Source organism: Bombus fervidus, chromosome 2 (assembly GCF_041682495.2).
Source record: "Bombus fervidus isolate BK054 chromosome 2, iyBomFerv1, whole genome shotgun sequence".
NCBI lineage: Eukaryota > Metazoa > Arthropoda > Insecta > Hymenoptera > Apidae > Bombus > Bombus fervidus.
In genome coordinates this window covers 21,338,645-21,361,255 of record NC_091518.1, presented here as the reverse complement: position 1 = coordinate 21,361,255, position 22,611 = coordinate 21,338,645, and the positions used below count along the sequence as shown (strand labels likewise).

Sequence of the window (22,611 nt, the reverse complement as noted above, 5' to 3'; positions counted from 1 at the left end):
GTTAATGCTGATACCTTTCTCTCGCTTTCAAACGCGACGATCTTGGTTGTTTCTAGCAACGTATCGCGCGTTACAAGTCGTTAATAATATAATAGCGCGAGCGTGACGCTGCTGCGACTTGGTAGTTGCATTAAGACGAACATAGAGGCGGAGAACCGCAGACAGAAAGCTCGAAGACGTGGAAACTACTGCGAAACGTTCTAGCATTATCTCTGGCATCAACGTCGCGAGATCTATTTATCTTCCAAAAAGTACCATCTCCAAGACATTCAGGGGCGACACTGCGTCAATATTATTTTATAAAGTTACAGATTCCGTGGAAATCCTCGTCCTGGATTCGTTCCAGACACGATCTGACATCGTTCGGTAGAACCGTGGCATTTATGTTGAACCAACTTTCAAAGCAACCTCTTTATGTACAGACCCTGGCTTGTTAAACGAAAAGTAACATTTATTTTCTCACAGATTATCTTGGTGATAAGAAGACCGGTAATTTGAAATTGTACTAATTCATGAAGGTAGTTCTCAGTGTAGTTTAACAGAGATTTAATGCAAGTTAATTCTACAGAGTTTTTTCCATTGAATAATATTTGGAAATTTATTGTTGAGGGATCTTGAAGGGCCAAAAGTTGGACATTTCAACTCACTTATGTATTTATTATTTATTTATTTATTCGTTGTCGTCTCGACTAGTAGTCGTTGGCAATCATAATTACGCTTTTGCATTTAAATGGACCGAGAGATCGACTAGGAATGGAAACTTTAAATTAATAGAAAGTCACGATCTTATCATTTTTTCTTAATAGTTCAATCCTACGAGAAAAATTAAAGTATTCGCCGAAACACGTATTCTTCGTAGCAGAAGAATTCCAGCAAGTGGAATAGAAAATAATTTGTCGCGTCTGTACGAATCTATCGAACGTTGTTTCGCCTCTTCCTTCAACGATCGATATATGATATAAGAGAAAATACTTTCGGAATTATAAATAATTTTAATTACGAACAAATAGTTTCAACGAATGAAACAAAATAAATTTTCAGACGCTTTATATTAAATTAGTCGGGAAAATTTGAAAATTTAATATCTCCGAAGAGATGAAGCGTGTCGGAGCAAATTATGGGAAGGAACAGGATTAACGGTTAATCTATTAAAGCGACAGCAGGCAGGCACGCGAGTCGTTCTTCAAGATGCTGCGCTGTCGCGTACGTAAACGGTTCGAAGTTTGCACGCGACGGGAAGTTTATTGTTTATCGAATTCGGCCAAGGAAGTTTCTGGCTGAAAGTTACGAGCTCTGTTGCCCCGTTCTGCATCCTGCAGTCTTAAGACGCCAGGTTTCTCTCGTTCTCTCGTAATCTAATGCGAACGAACTTCCAAGACGCGTGTACTTCATGACGTATTAAGTACCTTAAGGTAGTTATGTGAATTTTATTGTTGAATGATACGGTGAGTGGTACTTAGTTTTCATAGTATATATACCGGAAATGGTAACAAATATAGATTTACGTTTATTTATTTGCAAATGCACGAAGCGAACGAAATAAACAATAGGCAGATTAAAATAATGAATATACAGATGAAACAATTAATATAATTGGAATTTACGACTGAATTTATACATTTGAATTTATAATCCTGAACTAAATTCGTAAAGTTATCATTCATAAAGTATTGATAAAATTCATAAAGTTAGGTAGAATGTGGTGATCGTATGTGTTACGTCGGCCGACTCTCTACCTAACCCAGGCCACTCACTGCGGGCAAGACGGCATCCAGATGCCCACACATCCTTATTGCGTACCCTCGATAGTCTTAAGGACCGACCATAAATCTCAGGAATTTTCTCGCTAAAATCCTTCACACCGAACAAAGATCTTTTTACTAAAGCGTTTTCTAAGGTTTCTTGTTTACTACGAGAAGACACGGGAAAGTTAGTTTTTCTCACGTACGATGCTTCCCACTATCAACCTTCTATCGAGGGTGGCTAAGATCCTTCCTAGTCCACCAACCTTCTTATTATCCAATCAGAAGCAATGTCTATTGCCCTCGCTTTCCTAACCAAAATTGTCATCAACAAATCCGATGGTCCCGTGCGCTAGACACACCCATCGCTAGCTTTCCTCCGACACAGCATCGTCACTAAACTTCACTTATTCTTCACGGTTAGAGTAGTCAACGTGTCTGTACCGGATCTCTACCCTTAAATCAGTCGCTTACTTAACTTGTACCTACGCACTAGCGTAACTATCCTCTTTTACAAAGTTGTTGGAATAAACATTATTTTATACGTGTTAATTCAGTGTAAACTCAATTGGACCACCCCTATTATCCTAATAGAAATAAGGGGATAGATCAGTTCGTGGTGTCGAGTATCTAATCGTAACGGGAATTTACGACTCCCGTTGATGTGCTTCCTCGCGATCGCGTCTCTCCGCGAATAGTCGATTAAACAGTATGGAAATATATATTTGTGCCGTTTCTCGATCGTATTTTAAAAGATGTGTTGAGGTTATTAGATGTGTGAACAAAGAAACGTGTGGATAGATTGTAAGGTAGAAAATATAATTTAATACAGAAGCGTAAATACAAGTAGGAATATATATGTAAGCTGGTCCAGATCCGCACGCTAGCAGTGTTACCCTATGACTAAAGGAACGCCGAAAAAAGACGTCGCACGTATGCCGCTTATCGTCTGTCGTCGACGCATTCTTTTGTCTATGCGCTATCGACGACATCGGCGCCTTGTGAAAGCCGAAGACCAGATGTAGAGTTTCCTCAGAAGTATCGATCACTTCAACAAGATGTATTAATTAGAACGAGATAAAATTTTAGTTACGTTAAATTGAAGTTAATAGCGCCAAGATTACGTACGATACGTAATATATAAATTCTGTCGTGTTTTCTTTCTTTTTATTGGAAGAAACTCATAGTAACTTATACGAACGATATAAAATAACCCTCGTTTCTATAATCAAAGCATTCAGCACACAGTGTACAGACGAATTGCATTCAATTCCATGTTGTTTCGTTTACACGTGTTTTGCCAAAACAAAGCTATTACTTATAATGTTTTATACGCGCCGTAAAAACACTGCGTTTGTTAACACATTTGTTCCATTAACAAAACCCACAGAATCTCGTTTGAAAGTTAAAATACGGCATTGATGAAAACGAACTCGGTCCACGGCACACTTTTATCCATCTTTGTCTGAAAAAACCACCGAGTTCTCTTAACGTTTTCATTGTTCTCAAGAACAATTCCATTTTACACGCGATTCCGATGCAGTGGCATTGTGGCCCCAGTAACCTAAGTTCGCATGTAAACCGAATGGAATCTCGTCGCGCTATGAACGCGTTCGCCCCGATCGACGAACGGCGAATGAAAATCGAGAGGATCAAGAGGCAATAGTTAAATTTTTCATTGAGACCGCGTCAGTAAAACTAAAAAGGAAATAAATTTTTCAAACCGCATCTTGCTCCTTTTTTACGACCGTATAACTCGGCTTCGTACATTCGCATCGATTGCGTGGGCATCACGCAATTCACGCACACCGAGTAACACTGTGGTGGAAGTGTGTGTTCAGTAGTAAAAGCCAGCGTATGATCAGACCTCGTAGAATCGAGTAGATTCTCTCTTCCCTGTCTGCTTTCATTCGTCTTTTTCAACGGTGTTCTCACAAACATTTTCATCGTGCTTGATTGTCCATGATCTTCCATCTCGTTGAAGTACGAAATACAGTACGAGATGGGAATGCGAGAAACAAAGTTTCAGAAACGCGAGAGAGTGAAACTGCGATCGCGGCGGATTAATTGTTCTCGATCACGTTAAGGAAATTAAAATAAAATCCTCGTCGACTGCGCAGGCAAGTTTCGAGTGGCGAAAGTTCTAATTGTACTTCAAAAATCTACTTCCACGCGCACTCCGGCTTTGTGAAACGGGTATTTCCCGGATAAACCGCCAGTTTCGCTTCCGATGGCTGGATTGAAACACGTTCCAGATATTTTCTTAACGTTCGTTAAATTGCGTTGACAGTACTCGTTTCTTCTGAGAAATCAAATACTATCGAATGGAATAATAGAACGTCGAATAGAATAATTCGGATGCTGAGTGATTACAATACCACCATATCACGATCAAAATCCTCGTGGGTTTGTGAACAGTTTTGCGTCTTGTTTCAAACTGCTCGCTGTTACGATCGATGAGTTTTCGTCCATACGATACGAGGATAGATAAATACTAATTTCTTAGGCACACGACATTCAGAGATTGGTCCGTGTCATTTAAAAATCGTTAAAACTTATTTACAGTTACTTAAATCGAAGTTAGTTCGAATTGAGTTCCAAGTCGTTCGAAGGTAACAAAGAAATTCGCAGTTATTTGCGGCACATTTTACGACGACTCTCAGAGAAATTCAAGAGTGCTTGGCGACGTTTACGCAATCAAGTATACGTATTCTCTTTAAAAAATATCATATCGCATATTCCACAAAGTTCACGATTAACCGTCATAATTATACGAAAGGTAGCTGTAATAACGTAACACTTTAATACGGTAATTAAATCTGTTCTTTAAAGAAAATACCGCATTGCATCGTCAATTCAACAAAACCAATATAGTATCACGATGATTATACGAAATACATGTACAATAACGTAACACGTTCATATGGTAATCGAGTCTCTTCTTTAAAGAGAGAACCACATTACATTCCCGACTCAACAAAATCAATATAACAGCACGATGATTATATAAAATACACGTATAATAACGTAACACTTTGATACGGTAATCATATCTCTCCTTTAATTAAAGAAAGAACCACGTTATATTCGCAATTCAACAAGATCGACACAATACCACGATGATTATGCGAAATACGCGTATAATAACGTGACACTCTGATACGGCAATCGACTCTTTTCTGTGCAGAAAAAAAGAAAGAGGAAGAATAAACGTTATATCCCAAATTGAACAACATCTAAATATATATTAACACGATAATTATATAAAATACTCGTATATATGATAACGTAATGGGGTAATACAGCAACTGAGTCTTTTCTTAAAAAAAAAAAAAATAAAAAATAAAAAGAAAAGAAAAGCAATTCAACGAAATCTAGATAACGACTCTGTAAATATACTAATACATGCTTATAATAACGTAACACTTTAACAGAGTAAATATCTTTGCCACGTTAATTTCGCATTTACCGAATGCGCACAGATGAAACCATCGTCAATATGGCTTTAATACAGAGAAACGTTATAGGAGTACGTTATATCCTATCACAGAGCATCCCCAAAGATAAATGTATCCCGGTGTAGACCATCAGATGCGGTGTCCATTATCGATGTTTGACCTTGTCCGCGTATCGGCTAACCCGAAGAAGATAAAGGGTGGCTATCGTGGCTACCGTAAACAGAGACGATGCGGTAAAAAACCACCCCTGTCGCCGACAGGGATTACGGCCGACACTGCGAAATGAGCAAGTGGGAAACGTCTGTAGGTAATTCAGGACTCCTTTACAGGCGTCAAAAACTCGAAACGAGGGGATATCGCCTGGGGGTCTGAACCAGATTCAACGATATCTGGTCGGTGTACATCCCAAACTCGGCTACAGAGCCGTATTCGATGCGTGTGCACAGTAGATGCGGAGCATTTCGACGTTGTTATACAAATATCTGTTGCCTAAGAGGGATTAACCGCGACAGTTGAAAGGTATACAGAATTAATATCGCACGACTCGTTCGATACTGGCACATCCAACGTTATATGAACAGAGCTATACCCCATACGCTTGTGTATTCATACTCGCTTGAATAAGAGATATTTGTGTAGTATAGTGTAGTATCGTGGACGGATTGCCTGGCAGATATCGGGTGTGTGTTGTCAGCGTTGTTCAGGAGCGTTATCAGCGTTGCCAAGGAGCGTTGTCAGCGTTGCCAAGGAGTGTTCTCAGTGTTGTCAAGGAGCGTTGTCAGCGTTGTCAACGTTGTCAAGGAGCGTTGTCAGCGTTGTCAAAGAGTGTTGTCAGCGTTGCCAAGGAGCGTTGTTAGCGTTGTCAAGGAGTGTTGTCAGCGTTGCCAAGGAGCGTTGTTAGCGTTGTCAAGGAGCGTTGTTAGCGTTGTCAAGGAGTGTTGTCAGCCTTGTTCAGGAGTGTTGTCAGCGTTGTCAAGGAGCGTTGTCAGCGTTGTACACGAGTGTTGTCAGCGTTGTCAAGAAATGTTGTCAGCGTTGTCAAGGAGCGTTGTCAACGTTGTCAAGGAGCGTTGTCAACGTTGTCAAGGAGCGTTGTCAGCGTATAAAAAGAGAACCGTTGTAACGAGAGTAGTGAGTGACGAATGGTGACTGCGTGCATATAGACTGACGGAGCATCATACTTGATTTTGTGTTGGCGTGAACGATATTGTAACAAATCATACCGTTACCAAACCTACTAGCGCTATATTATTTCCTACATTTGTATCCTCGATGTTGTTTACATCGAACGAAGTTTGTTTACGATTCGGTACTTAATGTCTTTGTTAAACCGTGTTAGATTCGTATCGTGGCGCTTACGATACACCTCTTCCAAGAAACCCGTGTGTTCTTCGATGTCTTCTCAAAGATCGTTGAGAAAGTTCGCATCGTTAGATGGTTGATCGTTGACGTGCTATTCTACTTTTTTATGATCGGATGCGCACAGTGTCCCTCCATTTGGAGGCTCGTAAACGATAGTTTGCTTTTATAGCTACATTATTCTTACAATATTATTTGCTTTTAAAGCTCTGGTAATCTTGCGGCAACAAACGTGGCTCAGTTTTCGAAACGTTCGAAATTGAGTTCGTCGCGGTAGATCCAAGCAGCCGATTGATCTTTACAAAACGCTATTACCGAAACGATTTTTTCACCTCTCCTATCTCATTCAACGGGAGACAGGCGAGACAAATAAATCTATCTACTTACCTCTTCCATCTACCTACGTAGGCATAACCAACATTCCTCGTGAGGTGTTTTCCGCGTGCAGAAGGTTACAGTTTTAATTCCTGCGGATGAAGTTTCATAATTCTAAGCTTCAACTTGTCGTGATTCGCGAGATCTTGCTAAGCTAAAACACGCTAAAAAACTCAAGGATCGCAGAGAAAACATGTATGGGAAGAAGATAAAATTAATTTTTCTCGGAAAGCTCGGGGTCAAAAGGCTCTAGGCGAGGTCGTCTAGACGTTATTACGTCGGCGTCGCTTATCCAAACATATGCTGGAACCCAAGCTGGCTCGCAACTTCCATGTTCCACTTTGTTTCTCCAGCACACGGCGTTCGACGAAAATATCGCTCGAATCTCGTCACTGGTGGGCGCGACTTTCCAGTTTCTCTTATCCAATTGTAATTTGAATATCACGTAACCGTGTGGCCCCCGATAATCAAAATATTTTCAGTGTGCTTCTAGGTAGAAAATGTAAAAAAATGAAAGAAAAAAGAGGAAAGAAATAATAAGAAGGAAAGGGAGAACGGAGCAAAAAAATACAGAGAAATTGGTTCGTCAGAGGAGCAAATATTGACAAGACTGGTAGAATTGGGTTAAGAAAATGTTTGGAGTTGAAAGAGTAATGCGCTCGACGCGTTCTTGTCCGTATCAAAAGTTTCAACGATATCCATTTTATTATTCAACGACGTTGCACGCCGAAACCCAGCTGGAAATCTTCCGCTCTCCGGTAGCACAGCGACGGATATCGACGTTTCGACGTTATTACGTCAATATTGATTATTTAAACAGGGCGAAGCACGAACTTGGCGCAAGGGGTGCGGAGAAGCGAGTAATTACATTCTCACGTACAGAGCGCAGTGAAAAGTTGCAATTTATTGGTTTCAATGCCTCGTCTTGTTACGAAAAAATTTTTCCCACCTTTCCAGACTCGTGAGAATTTTATTGAATTCGTATTGTATGCAATACGTATCGCCATAATCGGATTGTGCATTAAAATTTCGTGCATCGTATTACTCGTATATCGTTTCGTATATCGCAGGATATTGATGTGATTGCCTGCTAACGTGGAATTTCTTTAATAATTAAAAGTTATTTTGCAACGTTTAAGTGGGTGTATATGCAAGTCTTTTCGAAGGTTCAATTTTACAAATCGGTATCTTATCTTATCATCAAGCGTTAGTCGCGTTAAAAAGCTTGTACGAAATTACGTACGTTCAATGTTAAGAAGATTTATGACGAAACCGAACCTCGTTACTCCGACCTTCGATAATCAGAATATTCGCGCTATTTTCTCGCATAAATCTAAATTTGAACGAAACAATACGGAGAATACTGTAAACGAATTTAACAGTTCAGGAAGATTGACGTATTTATTCCAAATAAACATTTTACAATTCTAACGAATCGTTGCGCAAGAAACTGTAAATAATAAAACAGTTCCGTTCTAAGAATCTTCAAATTTTACAACGGGTAATTCTCATAAATGCGAAAAATTGAACATACACGCCAATCTGATATTTATACATGGATTCCACGAATCTTAGTAAATTCTCATTTGAGGAAATCGCCTTTTGTATGAAACTTTTAGTTCCGATTTCTATCTACCCCAATCTCCACACAAAAATAGATACTCGGTGTACACACGTACAAAATAGATACGCGGTAGCGAAGCAGGAATCCCATTTTACGATATCGAAACTCCAGCCTGAATTCGGTAACGTCCATCTTACCTCTAATCCGAAAGCAGCGTAAGGCTCCATAAAATCAGGATCTGATGCGCGGGAAGTACATACTTTTCCCGAAATTCCCAGGCTCTAATCTCCTGTTGCACGTCGTGGACCAGGGATCTCGGTTCGAATGGCAAAGACGAACTTCCTTTCCCTTCCGATTCCCCGAGGGAGCCGTTTCTGTTCGTTTACCACTTCCCTATCCTTCGCCTGTTCTTTCACCCACCGTCTGTAATTCATTTCCTTGGCACCGCTCATGATTCCTACCGGAGATCTGACGATGTCTCCTTCCGGCACGTTCGCCATTTTATCTAGATTTTATACTTTGTTTCCTTTCGTGGCAACGCGTTTGCTTGAAAGAAAAAGCAAAAGAACAGAAACTTCCGCACGCTGCACGTTAATCTTCCATTATCTTGTCGAGAACCAACAATCGAGCGAAGTTTCAAGATTCTGGATGAGAGGATCTTTCGTTATTTCGTTTGCAGAACGATTCAATCGCAACGTGATTTATCGTCATAGAAACAAGTGTCTGTTTCTTGAACCGCTTTGTTGGGTGCGTTGACCGCGAACGTTGTTAGCTTTCTTATTTTGTTTATACGCACGGTAGATGTCTATGTGTCCGAACACGTCGACGGACGAGCATTTCGTTTCAATTTAGATACAGTTTATATACAGTTGACCGCTCTATTATCCGAACTATGATCGAGTAGACCTTTGTAACACGCCTGTACAAACGCTTATTCTTAAGGCTGGTTCACACATGGTCGATAGTTTAGAGAAATAGCGAACGAAGCCGAATCTTCGCTGTTCTCTTTGGAGGACCACGAGGATGAAAGCGATGTTTCTCGACGAATTTAATGGTGTAAATTCGGCTTTACTTGCTACTTGACCAAACTACCGGTCGTGTACGAGACAACCTTTATAACTGTTGAAAATTGTGGATCTTTGAAGCCGAAATAACGTTATAGGAACGCTAAATTTATATTGAGGATTAATATTAAAATAATAATATATTTATTTCATGGACGATTTCTCATATATTCGTCGATACACGCTTGCACGAGTCTCAGCACTTTCTTCTATACCCGACCGTTAACCGACTGACCAGTTTACATTCCTTTGTTTTCGAGACGCTGCGCACACACACACATACTGATGTTCACATACGAGTATCTCTACTACGCATTTAACCCAATCCAGCACAGAAAATGATACATATCTCAACAATAACGATTATAGCGATGTATAGGGTCATTTATTTTTATTCAAAGTTATCTGTACGTGTAAAAGTAGACAGAGTTCGACTTGTTCTGTACTGTAGCAAGAATTGGCACACTTTTTCGCTACTTCTTATTTTTCGTTCACTTAATAGGAATTCGCGTTCAGACAAATGGATTCAATCGGTAGAAGCTCGGTTAATCGGGCAGTAACTAAAATTTCGTTAAAATAAATGGAGTTCAGATAAATGGAGTTCTACTGTACTCTCCCCTACTACAGCAGCGATTTTATTAAATCCGTTACGGTGACTCTATTAATCCAGTAAATGTACTTATACGTATGGTTACTAGTCAATGCGTACGCATATATATTCAATTCGATGAATAAACGTATTCGCAAACAATAAAGTCGAAACCTTTACTATTCAAAGTATAAATTAAATACGAAAATTTGTATATTTTGAAAGACTATGCAAATTTAGTAACGTTATGTACATGTACGTACAAATAACTTTCCTTGCGACATATCGCTTTGAACAGAAGCAGCAACAGACTTTCAAGATCCATCGCTTCCTGTTTCTACGATCGCCTTCGACGCACAACAGAAGGCATAAACTCGAGAAATATTACTGGAATAAAAATTGTAACCTATCCGACCAAAGCTTTCCCAACCCTTCAAGAAACACACCCTCGTACCATCGTCGTTCCAGAACCCCGAACGGCTATGCCAAATTGTCTTCATAAATCATTCGAACAAGCTACACGTGACGCGCTTCGCCCTTTCCCATAAGAAAATACTCGCTGATGGACGGTCGAAAGCGGTGGTAGTTAAAGTGTAACCGTAAAGCCTCGCGGTAAATGTGCAAAGGGATAGGGAAGAATAGAAAGAGTCGGTGAAAAATTAACAAAGACAAAGAGGGGGAACGATTTCGTCTTAATGGCCGTTGCAATATTCATCGGTCGAACGAGGCGCAGCCCCTTCTTCGGCCTCGTCACCAGCCACCCATCGCGATCAGACGCAGCAGCTGGATTTTTCTCGGTTCTTTGGCTGCTTCCTTGGCTGCTTCCTTGGCCAGGATACGAAGAGAGAAAGAGAGAGAGAGAAATCTCGGCGAACGTAGGAATTTCTCGCGGCTGGGATTCGAGAGGTTGGCGGGACGAGACTCGTTTTTATTCTTAGGATATTCTTTCGCCACGGGGAGACAGAAGTAATATTTCATAGTCAACGGCGTAAATAGAGGAAAGGAAGGAGATGGAAGGGATTGGGCGAGTTCTCGGTGGAGCAACGAAATTGAAGGCGGCCTATAACTCAGCCGCGACGCCTTTTACGCCGGATGCGATGCAAAGTGCTTTTAAACGCGGCCAACCCAGCCTCGCACCGGCCGCCCTTGATGAAAAATCTCGTGTCATCGATGATAGAGGTCTAGTGTTTCGCGATTGAAACCGATCCGACGCGTTGTACCAATTTCCCTTGGTAAGAGAGAAAGATCCACGGAATCGTGGAAAAGTCGAATGGATCGCGATGCGATTCGTATTATACGTCATGACGAGATACGTGTTTCTTGGGTCTTGATTTATGTGCAATACGGTTCGCGAATATTTTACTGACAACTGTTCGATTTTGCCTGTAACGTTCCACCGATTTTATCGAGGATCGAACGAAGGGCAAAGTAATAAGTCAAAATTGTGTAACGCGTTATCATCGAAAGAGACTCGAGGAAGCATGCTTTTATAGCACGTTGTCTTGTCAAAATATAATTCAGTTGCTCGAAATTAATTTGTACGTCGTCATCGGTGTTCGCGGCGGACCGAGCACCGATGATCTAAAAGTTCCCCGACATTGGAACCATCGATGATCGGTTTTAGTCAGTCGCCGAGCAAATGTCGAAAGGGCCAGATCGAAGACTTCGGTCGCCTTCGTCACATTAAAAAATGTAAATGAACGTGACTCGTTTCTTCTCTTTTTTCTTTTTTCTTTTGATGTCGTTAATCCCGTAACAAAGTTTCCATTGTAAAATTAATTAGTGTTTATATTTGAAAAAATTGTAGTGCTTATATTTGTATATGTACATGCATAACGTATGTTTGTATATGTATAACTTACATTTGTAAGAAATTTAGGAAGCACGTTATGAGTCAAATCTGATGTTTTTAATTTTTGTTGCAGGTAAGGATCGATTCATAGCGCAAAGGACTGCTCTTATTTCTTTTCCGTGCAGAGGTACGCATATCGTAAAGATAAAATTCTGCCTTTGATCAGCGTTGGTATATACTTTAACGATATTGATCGGTATTGTAAAATAATATATCCTTACTGCTTTCGCTCTTATGAACTGGTTTATCAGAGCATTACAAAATTAAACTCACTTTTCAATAATTAATCTCGATATCTATCCGCTTTCTTTCTCTGACACGGCCATTAACAAATTTAATTTATCACTGTACTACCGTTTGTTAAACCCTGTTCGTGATAATTGAAACACGTGTGTGATCAAAAGGACACGAAAGTTTAAAACAGATATCAAGGATATAAAATTGTTTACGAATATTTCACGAATTATTGCATCCACTTTAGCGATCGATAATTTTAAACACAAATTGTACATAAACGTAGTAAAATTTTCAATCTTCGAAAATTGTTCGATTTGCGTAATAAACGAAATGGTAAAAATATTTAAACGTCTACTTTTAACAACTAACTGCTAAAAGGTAGAAATCAACCGAGTTTCAGGACGATTTAAAAACTCAAACCCATCGAATTATTTATCTGTTTATTCGTAAAAACACAAAGATCAACGAAACTGACTAACAAAATTTTAACAATTTTAAAGTTAGGAAGCAGCAGGATATTCGTGCATCTGCTATCGATATCCACGTTTTAACGCTCGTAAAATAAACCGAGAATTATTTGAAAGTGACAAAGCGAGAAACAATGGTTTTTCGTCGGTGGTATCTTGTCAGCCAAACGAAACATGGGTTAAGACGAAGTTCGGCTCGTTAACGATGGCAGAATCGTAAGAACAAGTATAAAACACGGTGGAACAGGCGCGACAGACGCGTATCTACACGCTGCCGGCGTATTTCTTCCCCGTCGATTATCTTCTATCGTATTTCTTGTAGCTGGCTGTCACCGCCGCCCGTTCTGACCGTTTACGGCCGAAACAACCGTGAAAAATATTATCGGCCATTCGTTTCATCGTACCTCGTAAAAGTTGCTCAAAAAGTGTTATGAATCTCGCGCGCACGCGAGCCCACGGCAAAAAAGAAGGAAAGAAAAAATCAGATGGAAAAGTGGAAATTGCGAGATAGGGTTGCGCCGTTGGATCAGGCCAGATTGAAAATTCTTTTATTTACAGTCGACGATCGACGATCGATCCTTCGACGACAAAGATAAAACGCAAACGCGTGGATTTTGGATTTTTTAACAGGCGGATCTGTGTTTGTAAAATAGCTTTAACTCGGTACAAACGACGAAACCAATTTAATTCGTTCGATCTTTGATTGCCTGTCTTTGCGGTAAAAAGCATTTTCGTGTTTTCGTATCGAAGGCTTGCTTTTTTAAGCTTCGTTAAAAATTTATTCCATCGTTCGACGCGAATAAACGCTCATTTGTACATTTAACTCGGTGTTTGTTTTTTACACGAGCAATTTGAGGAGAGGTTTTCTGTCGTCTTTGTTTCGAATTATCTTTAAGGAGAGGTTTTCCAACGCGGAGTGAATTTTATTTATTTAGAGCAACCCGTGAGTTACGTTTATACCGTGTTTTGTTTATATCTTTCCTTTTCAAAGAGGGAAATAAAGAAGCTCATCAATCGGGGAATGGCCAGACATAGCAATTCACCGAAAGGAAATTAAATATTTAAACGATAGAAGCATGATCCCTCGTGAAAATGGAGCAAAGTGTGTTCGAAAATCATTCCACATTTTCGACTTATTTCCCAATGGTGCCATCGTTTTGAATATCCCCTATATCAGCCCCTTTCTACCTCCACGACCATCGTGAAAGCAAACAACCCTGTGTTATTTAACAGTCCCAAAAGAAATTCAGCAAAAATTCTAACCTTTCATTTTAATTAGTAATTATTCAATTTACACCATTTACATTCAATTTCGATCTCTTCTATTTACATACTTCGAAAAACCACCCTTCGATCCTTATATATAATCCATTTATTATTCCAATTGAATGTTTTATTCGCCCATTTTAATAATTTACATTTCCGCTAATGTGAATACGTTCAGGTACATAATACAATAGCGTAATAATATAAACAAGACACGTAATTATTGCCGATCTACATGATAATCGATGTAAATTTAGATAGGAAAATTCGCCTGGGTTCAAGCCGAGTGAAGATGAAATCTCCTTAAAAGTTAAAATTCAAAATTAAAAAGCAGTCTGTCGTGAAAGTAAACAACCGAACGTTACTGTACCCGTGATCAATATCTTTCCGAAAGAGACTGGCCAGAAATCCTAATTGTTTTTAATTGGCTAATTATCCAATTTACATCGTTCGTGTCCAATTTCCAGCTCTTTCGTGGAAATTTCGATAAATCAACGTCCTTCCAAAGGATATTCATGAAAAATCCCAAGCATTCCTTCTAATCAACTAATTATCCGATTTATCTTATTCACGCTCGATTTCAATCTCTCGTAGATAACTTGGAGAAATCATCTACCCCCTTCGACCCTCTGAAAGGAAAAAACGTCTCCCCTTTTAGCAGCTCGCGCTAAAAAACCGCCCTCTCCCCTTCGCTGTTCATAGCCACGAAAACTGGTGCACGCGGAGATTAAACCAGAACGGAGGCACTCTGTTTCTCGACCTTATCCCGGATAACGCGACTCCCGGCATAAATCAGCGGAACGATGACGCGTCCATTACACGGCCGCTTCAACGTTTCCCCGTCGCCAATTCATTTGGAGGCGGCCGCGTGCATACCGTACCTACGGAAGAATATCAAAATCGATACCGGCATTCAGCCAGCACAGCGGCAGGCGCGCGAATCCCGGAAGTAATGAGAAAAATGCACCAACCAAGCCTCTCTTATCCGTGCCACCCTCTCCTCCGACGAGTCTGACCTTTTCGCGAGCGCATGGTCTTCTAACGAGTTGAAAGGACATTGTTCTGCCTTGTCGTCCCGTCGAAAACGACGTCGCGGATGTACGCCTCCGTCGTTTTCCATGAGCGCGTATCTACAGGGTGTATCAGAGAGTCGGCGTCGAGCTTTAGGCGTAGGTAGTAATCGTCGAAATTAACGAAAGTCTCTACAAATATGCGTTTACATATTCTTAGTTTCGCTTTCGTAAGATGTTTTCGACCATCGAGCACGTTTAACGTAGCCTAAGAGATTTTGCCACGCGTCTGTTTCGCGGCTTATCGAATTAGTACACGGTTGCGGTGGATGCGCGTTTTGAACTCAATGTGTCAAGGCAGTGAAATGCGTAGGTTCGCAAGTGCACGCACTTGGAACGTTTTGTTCGTCGGAGCATGCGTTGAATCGTATCACCTTGTTGTTGGATCGAGTATAACGAACGCAATACGTAATAATTATACTCGTGTGGTTTAACAAGAGTAACGGCAAGAGACGCGGCTTTAGTGTCACAGCGTGCACGCATGCACGGTTGTTCCACTGCGTACTTTTCGCATTATTATTTCAACGATGGTTCTATGAAAAAACATACCGACAACGTTTCCATTAAGATCTTTCTCGAGTTCTACGTGCTCCTAAACCAGCTTTGACTTTAACTTTCCGGAGCACCCTGTATAGAATACGAAGCGGAAAATGGTTAGACAGGTCGAAGGTAGCCAAAAGGGTCGGGAAAAGGGGACGTGAGTCGCATAGAGACGAAACGAAAGACGATTGCACGCGTCATTTCGCGAGTTACATGGTAGAACAGGGTAGTTTGCCGAGCATTGTCCGATTTGCGTGGAGGTGGCGCATACGGGTCGAGCGTGACGCGTGACTGGTCTGCGGCCAACGGGAGCTTGAATCGCGACCCGAGTGCCGGATTGATTCTTCCTTTGGTGAGACTTTAAAAACACGCTTCCTGTTCGCTATCGAGCATCATTCATTTTACTGATTTGTCTCTGTTAATTGCTTTATTCTTCTTATCTTGTATCGGTTCTAGCCTACTAACGAACAGCGTTCGTAAACGTATAATCAGCGTTAAGGAGGATCTCGATCTAAATATCGTTACTTATTAACCCTGTGCACTCCTATGTAGAGTGACTCGACATCAGTTTTTGTCTCAGGAAAGCAGGATTGCATCCTGGAAATTGTTTCAAGATATATCATACACTTAAAAATACAACAGTAGTGCGAATAAAACATTTAAGTGAATTTGTTTCTTCCTTTATTTGTTTGAATTGTCTTATTTTTTAGTTAAAGTAAATTTCAAATAAAACACTTAAAAGCGTTGGCAGCTGCTAGTAACGAAATTGAAATAAAATTCCAAGTGCAAAGGTTGATATACCTGATCGATAATTGACCGTTCAATTCTCTATATCCGCGATGCTATTTTAATTTCTCTAATTTGTTAAGATCGATAAGAATTACCTCAATATCAACGTTATAAACGACAGTAGGATGATACAAGACTCGAGACTACGCTAGATAGCTATCACGTTTCACGTAATATTTCTACTAGTTGTACCGATTACCATACGAGAAAACTTCGATGGTTAACGTTTATTCGATGAATATTCCTTCTAATTCTATCAATTTATACCGTTAAGCGATACAGCTAGGCCTATAAATATCGTAGGCCGGTAGAAAATAGCGTGGAATCGTTTAAAACTAACTTGAAGAGACAGACGGAAGCAACTGAAAGATAATGAAACCGAGCGAGAAAAGAACTCTGAATATAAACATCGACCGAATAGTATCTTCGGTTGCTTTTATTACACATTCAACGCCGAACCTTTGTACCTTTTGCTATTTCCTCGCGCAACTCCTCCGATACTCGAACCTCCTAACCTTTCCCCTCGGCCTAAAAGCTTTTCCGTTTCCCTTCACGTCCGCGGAATTTTAGCTGCTGCTCTGTTATTTCGCGCGAATAAAGACCTCGAACGAGGTTAAAGGGCGAAGACAAGGACGCTGAAAGAGGGGCCGAGTAATTTTACCAGCTACTCGTCGTTTCTGTCCTTCGGATCACCGTTTCTTTCCATCTTCTTGCCTGTCTTCCACTCGCCGATATAACGTCCTCGTCTAGCAAAGACGCGAAACGAAATTTCCTTATTCGTTTCATTACCTCTTATCGCGCATTCCTAGGCGAAAATGTACTGACTGTAACCATTCTCCGGGAATGTCAATTACGAGGTTCTCCAAGGGCTGATAGCTTGCAGCGCGAAAAGTAATATCCACGACAATCTTGCCGTTCTCGCGACCATTACAGGCAACCTTCGTAGAGCGTGTCGCTTGTATCTCTGATACTCCTTGGCAGATAATAGTCGGCGACAATGAAGAAACGTGTATTAAGACATTAATAGATGTTGTAGAGAATGAAGGTTAATGGATTTCGGCGAGAATATCTTTGCAACGCTTTCATAATTTACAAGTCTTAAGCAGCGCGTGAACCAGAAAGTCCAATATTTTATCTTCTCCTTGTTTTATATCGAATTTTTAAGTTGTTGCCGTTTCTTATCGATATTCATTTATTATACCCTTCTTAATATTCGGTAGGTCTTGTAATCAACCGTTGGAAAAGCAATGAATAAATCAAACAGAATTATTGGATACGTTAAGTAATATTATTTTCACAGCTCCGAATTCCCTTTGGATGATAACAGAGGAATAAAATTGGATACGAATAACGTTCCCTTTCAAGCCCGGAAGATGCGTAATTCGGAAAGATGGAACAATTATCAACGCTATAATTTGTCTCTAGATACTCGCTGGGTTACGTTTGGATCTTTTAATAATTTATAATTTTGCGAAATATTACAAGTATACGTTCAAGAAGAGCTACGTAGACAGATCGCGCAATGTCCTCGACCTCCGAAATAAACTAGTCGCCATGCAATATACGTAGAAGTAGATCAAATGCTTCGCGCGAAGAAAATTGTTAGTCTCCTAGGAAGATTTCCCGATTTCAGATATTTCAATAAATTTGAAAATACTCCGCATTTCGTTCGCTCTGTTATTCCCCGTCCAGGAAACATGCGCCGAACAATACGATAGAATGAAAAGCGGACATCTCGTTATCGATATGACCGAACTAATCTTCTGAAAAGTCAGAAATTAAAAAGAAACAAAAGGAACGTGTGTAATCTCTCGATCCTTAAATCTCGTCGAGGATAAAACTCGCTGATATTCCATACGAAACACGAAGTGTATTCACGACAAAGACAGATTCTCTATGATCTTCTCATCAGCGTATACGACACTGTACATTGTAAAATCTGTTGCTTTCTTCTCGTATCTCTCGTATCTCTTTAAAATATCTCTGTTGCCGAAGCCACGTTCTCGACTGGACGAAATTATAACTTGCGGATAAGGGGAGAAAGTTGGAGTTGGGTTGCTATTAGGTCGAAGATTCGGTGCAAGTGGTCAAACTTGGCCAAGTTCCCCGCTGCTTGTATTTGTACGTACGTGTACGTGTGTGTATGGTTAAACGGATCGACCTGAAATTTAGGATGATCGAGTTTCGAGTTTTTAAGTGGAAAGGAAACTGCGAAGATTTACGTTCTTAGCGCGTTATCCGGATTACTTTGCCCGATAGTTTCTAAACTAAGGTTTATTGTAATTTTGGAGGTGGAGCGTTAGGTCTACCGGGTCATCGAACTTCGTGATCCACAATTGAGTTTTATAGTTGGAAAGTTTCCAATGAAATCCCATTATATGTCATTATTGCAACGTTACACAATTCTGTTGTCTGTTGTCCCATCTCAATAGCACCGTGTCTCGTGATTTTCAGATTTAAAACGTTCGTCATGATTAGACGGCGTATTTGCGATTTGTCGAGTTTCAGTTGGATTTTTATTATTATGTTTCGCGCGTAGATTTTCAGGTAGCGCATCGTACTAATAAAAGCACGATCGAAACCCGTAGAACCACAATTATATCAGTTACGTTGTTGTTCCACGGATTAAAATTTCTCAACTTTCGAACAGGAATTTTATACGTATAAAATAATAAAACATTGAATTTTCTAAATTATATTGTTGAAGTATCAAAATTTAAAAAATTCTACTGGCTCGTCGGCCGACGTTCCAACTTAAACACACAAAGTAAAATTACATTATACAAGGCCATATTAAAACCTGTTTGGACCTATGGAATCCAACTATAGGGAACAGCGAGTAATTCCAACATAGAAATCCTTCAACGATTCCAATCGAAAACCTTAAGATCCCTGATAGACACACCTTGGTACGTCACCAACGAAACGATACATCACAACCTCGAGATACCCACAGTCAAAGAAGAATTATCCAAATTCAGTAATAGACACAGCACAAGAGTTAACAACCACCAAAACCCACTAATTACTCAACTACTCGACGCGTCGGAACAGATTCGCAGGCTAAAAAGACATTACACCTTAGAACTAAGCACTAGATTCAAATAGAATGAAACATATTATAAACACCTATTAATCGTGTCATAGTACCACGTCAGATAAATTTACTTAAAATTCTCTAACGAGAATTGATTGCAAAATAAACGCAAATAAAAAAAAAATATTGTTGAAGTTATCATCACTTCTAAGAAAACTCTACATCTGGTCTTTTAGTTTTCTCAAGCACCGAAGCCATCGACAGCGTATAGACGAAAGACTGCGTCGAAAGCAAACCATAAACTGTACACAGGCAACGTTGGCTTCAGGGGATCTGGATCAGCTCAATTATATTTCGAACATTGTATTTATACTTTAGTTTTAGGATATATATTTTCTACCTTACAATTTATCCACGCGTTCACATACATCTAATAACCTCGACATATATCGTTACGATACTATCTTCGCGCGAGTAAAGATAGCATTCGGTGTCTGGTATTCGGTGCTCGTCATTATCCCACGATACTATATACCCTATTACCCGTTACTGTTGACCCCATTACTATACAATTCTATACTACTGTTAATATGGTGTCCTATAATCTGATAGGTACATCTGTAATGCACTTCGCAACTACACCTCTACTACAATAGCCATATATATTCGCTAATACCAACCTACATGAACTAAATAGTTGTAACGATCGAAGTAATAACAGAAGCTTTCTGGAATTAATGAGAACAGATAATTAGTCTTCCGCTGGTGATATTATCTTCCGAATATCTAAAAAAAAAAGTACTATTTTTCAACGTTCTAGAAATATTACTTCTCGACTTTCGCGCGAATTAAATCTACTCGCCAAGTACTATTTCTTACGCGTCTTCGCCCCATTGTGTCTCAAATTTACATGACACTCTACCTAATTATCATTTTTCTAAAAATATTTTCTCGATATTGAAAATACTATTTTTCAAACATTCAAAAATATTCCCCTTACCGAGCTTCATATGAATTAAACGCAGTTATCACAAGGTATCGACCGATTTTCCACTCTATCGCGTACTTCGCTCCATTTAATTATATAATGTAAAACTCACTTCGATAATATCCAAAAATTGCTTTTCAAATTCACTGAAATATAACTTTCCAACTTTCTGACAAAGTATCATTTCTCAGACTTCGCATAAATGAAATGCGCGTAATTATACGTATTCGTGAGGCATCAATCGTTATCTTTTCCCAACTCTATCGGGCATCAGACTTACGTGGCACTCAGTGTCAGACGCAGCCGAACGATTGCCATTAACGGGAGATTCACAATGCCGGCAGTAGCCGTCTCATGGATGATAAATGCTCAAACGTATTTAACCTCATTACTGGCAATTTGTTACCTCACGCATTGCCGTACCAGTGAACTAGCATCCAGCTTGCACGTCGACGTAGTCGACCTCGAATTTCGGCTTCTTGTTACACCGCAAAAATTCGACCACTTAACGAGCACATATGTACCCGACTGTTCGTTCGACTTCATTCGATGTTAGTTTCCTCTTAAGTTTCTTTACTTGCGGTTGTATCGTATGAAAAACGCAACATAGTCTTCCTGGTAGAGTATTATACGCTTTAATCAATTTTAGGAAAAATTTCATGTTTCAGTTTAAATTCTCTGTACGTGTGTAACCTTTTAACGTTAATATTAAATCTGTGTTCTTGTAAACGTTGATTTGTAACTGTTGTATCGTATCGGATTATGTCAGAATTGTTGTTTTGAATGTAGAATGTAGAAGTGTGTTCGTAATTAAAACAATATTGCTCGTGACAATATTAAAATATTATTTTCTTTTTTATTATTTAATTTGTACTTTACAATTTGTCCAGCTGGACACTCGGTAAATTTTTCTAGCTAAAATATTATTTGTCTTAACAATTATACCTTTGATTTCTACAAAACTTCATAAATTATATTCGTTACACCGAACAGATTCCTTTCATGTTATTTAGCTACGTTTCTTACCATGAAATATTCCTTTATTTTAATTGTCAGTAAAACAAACAGCTAATGAAAAACGTAATCGCGTCTTTTTCCTATATAATCTTCGTTTTACTTTGAAATCATTTGATATCCTTAATTCCTCGTTCCTGCAACGCTTCCGCTGGAAAAAATTCTCAGAACGCTTTCATAGATAATCGATTTTCGATAATCTTCCAATAATTTCCTATAATGAATACTTTCTAACTATGCCGGTGAATACTCGAACAGTGAAAAATAAAACTAGAAAATGGAGGAATCGGGTGCCATTGCCTGTAGCAGTTACGCGATTCCACTTTATATACATGTAAATTCAAAGTTTGATTCGAGTGAAATCGTAGAACGGAAATCGAGCGACAGCCTTGGCTTGCGACAGTTAGTTCCAGTTACGAGGCACGTTAGCGGACGAGCTACGAAGTCACCGCCGCTACACGTGCAACGCATTTAGCCACGGCTGCTCGATCCGAGATTATGATGTACAGTCTGCACCGTAATACCGGATTAAAACGTAACACGTTACCGTGAAAGCATATACGGGAATTTCGACTGCGTGCGAGCGGCTATCTTCTCTATTATAGAGCTCGGTTATTCGTCGCGTAAATAGCTGCTCTCTCATTATCGAACCGATCGATTCGAGAAAGCCAATTTTTCCAATTGTCGGTGCTCTCTCAAATTGTCGTTATTAACTGAGTTGTATTTCGAAGATTTAGCGTCGAGGTTATTGGGTGTATGAACAAAGGAACGCGTGGATAAATTGCAAAGTAGAAAATATATTTTAATACAGAAGTGTAAATACGAGTAGGAATATAATTTGAGCAGTGTTACCCTGAAGCCTTCGTCGCTTGTCTTCTGTCTATACGCTGTCGATGGCTTCAGTGCTTGAGAAAACTAAAAAGACCAGATGTAGAGTTTTCTTAGAAGGGATGATCACTTCAACATTTAGAATTTGTTTTTTTTTTGTATTTTTTTATTTTCGTTTTTGGAAAATAACGTTTGGGTGATTAGGAGAAGAATTGTTTTTCGTTGGATCGAAATTTAATTCTCGAGGAATATGCAACATTTTTGTCAAATGAATCCAACATCTTGTTGTGCCTAAAAGTACGCGGCAAAGAGGCGAGATTTTTATTAGCGAGACTCTAAGCAACATGTTGACTCTGCGTTCATATTTTGTTT

General features: G+C 39.6%; 1 protein-coding gene across 1 annotated transcript in view; it reads left to right on the top strand.

Annotated features, from left to right (window-relative positions):
* The window catches only part of LOC139997821 (dipeptidase 1), a 235,545-nt gene that overhangs the window by 68,625 nt on the left and 144,309 nt on the right, over nt 1–22,611 (top strand). The gene's annotated exons all lie outside the window — the stretch shown is intronic.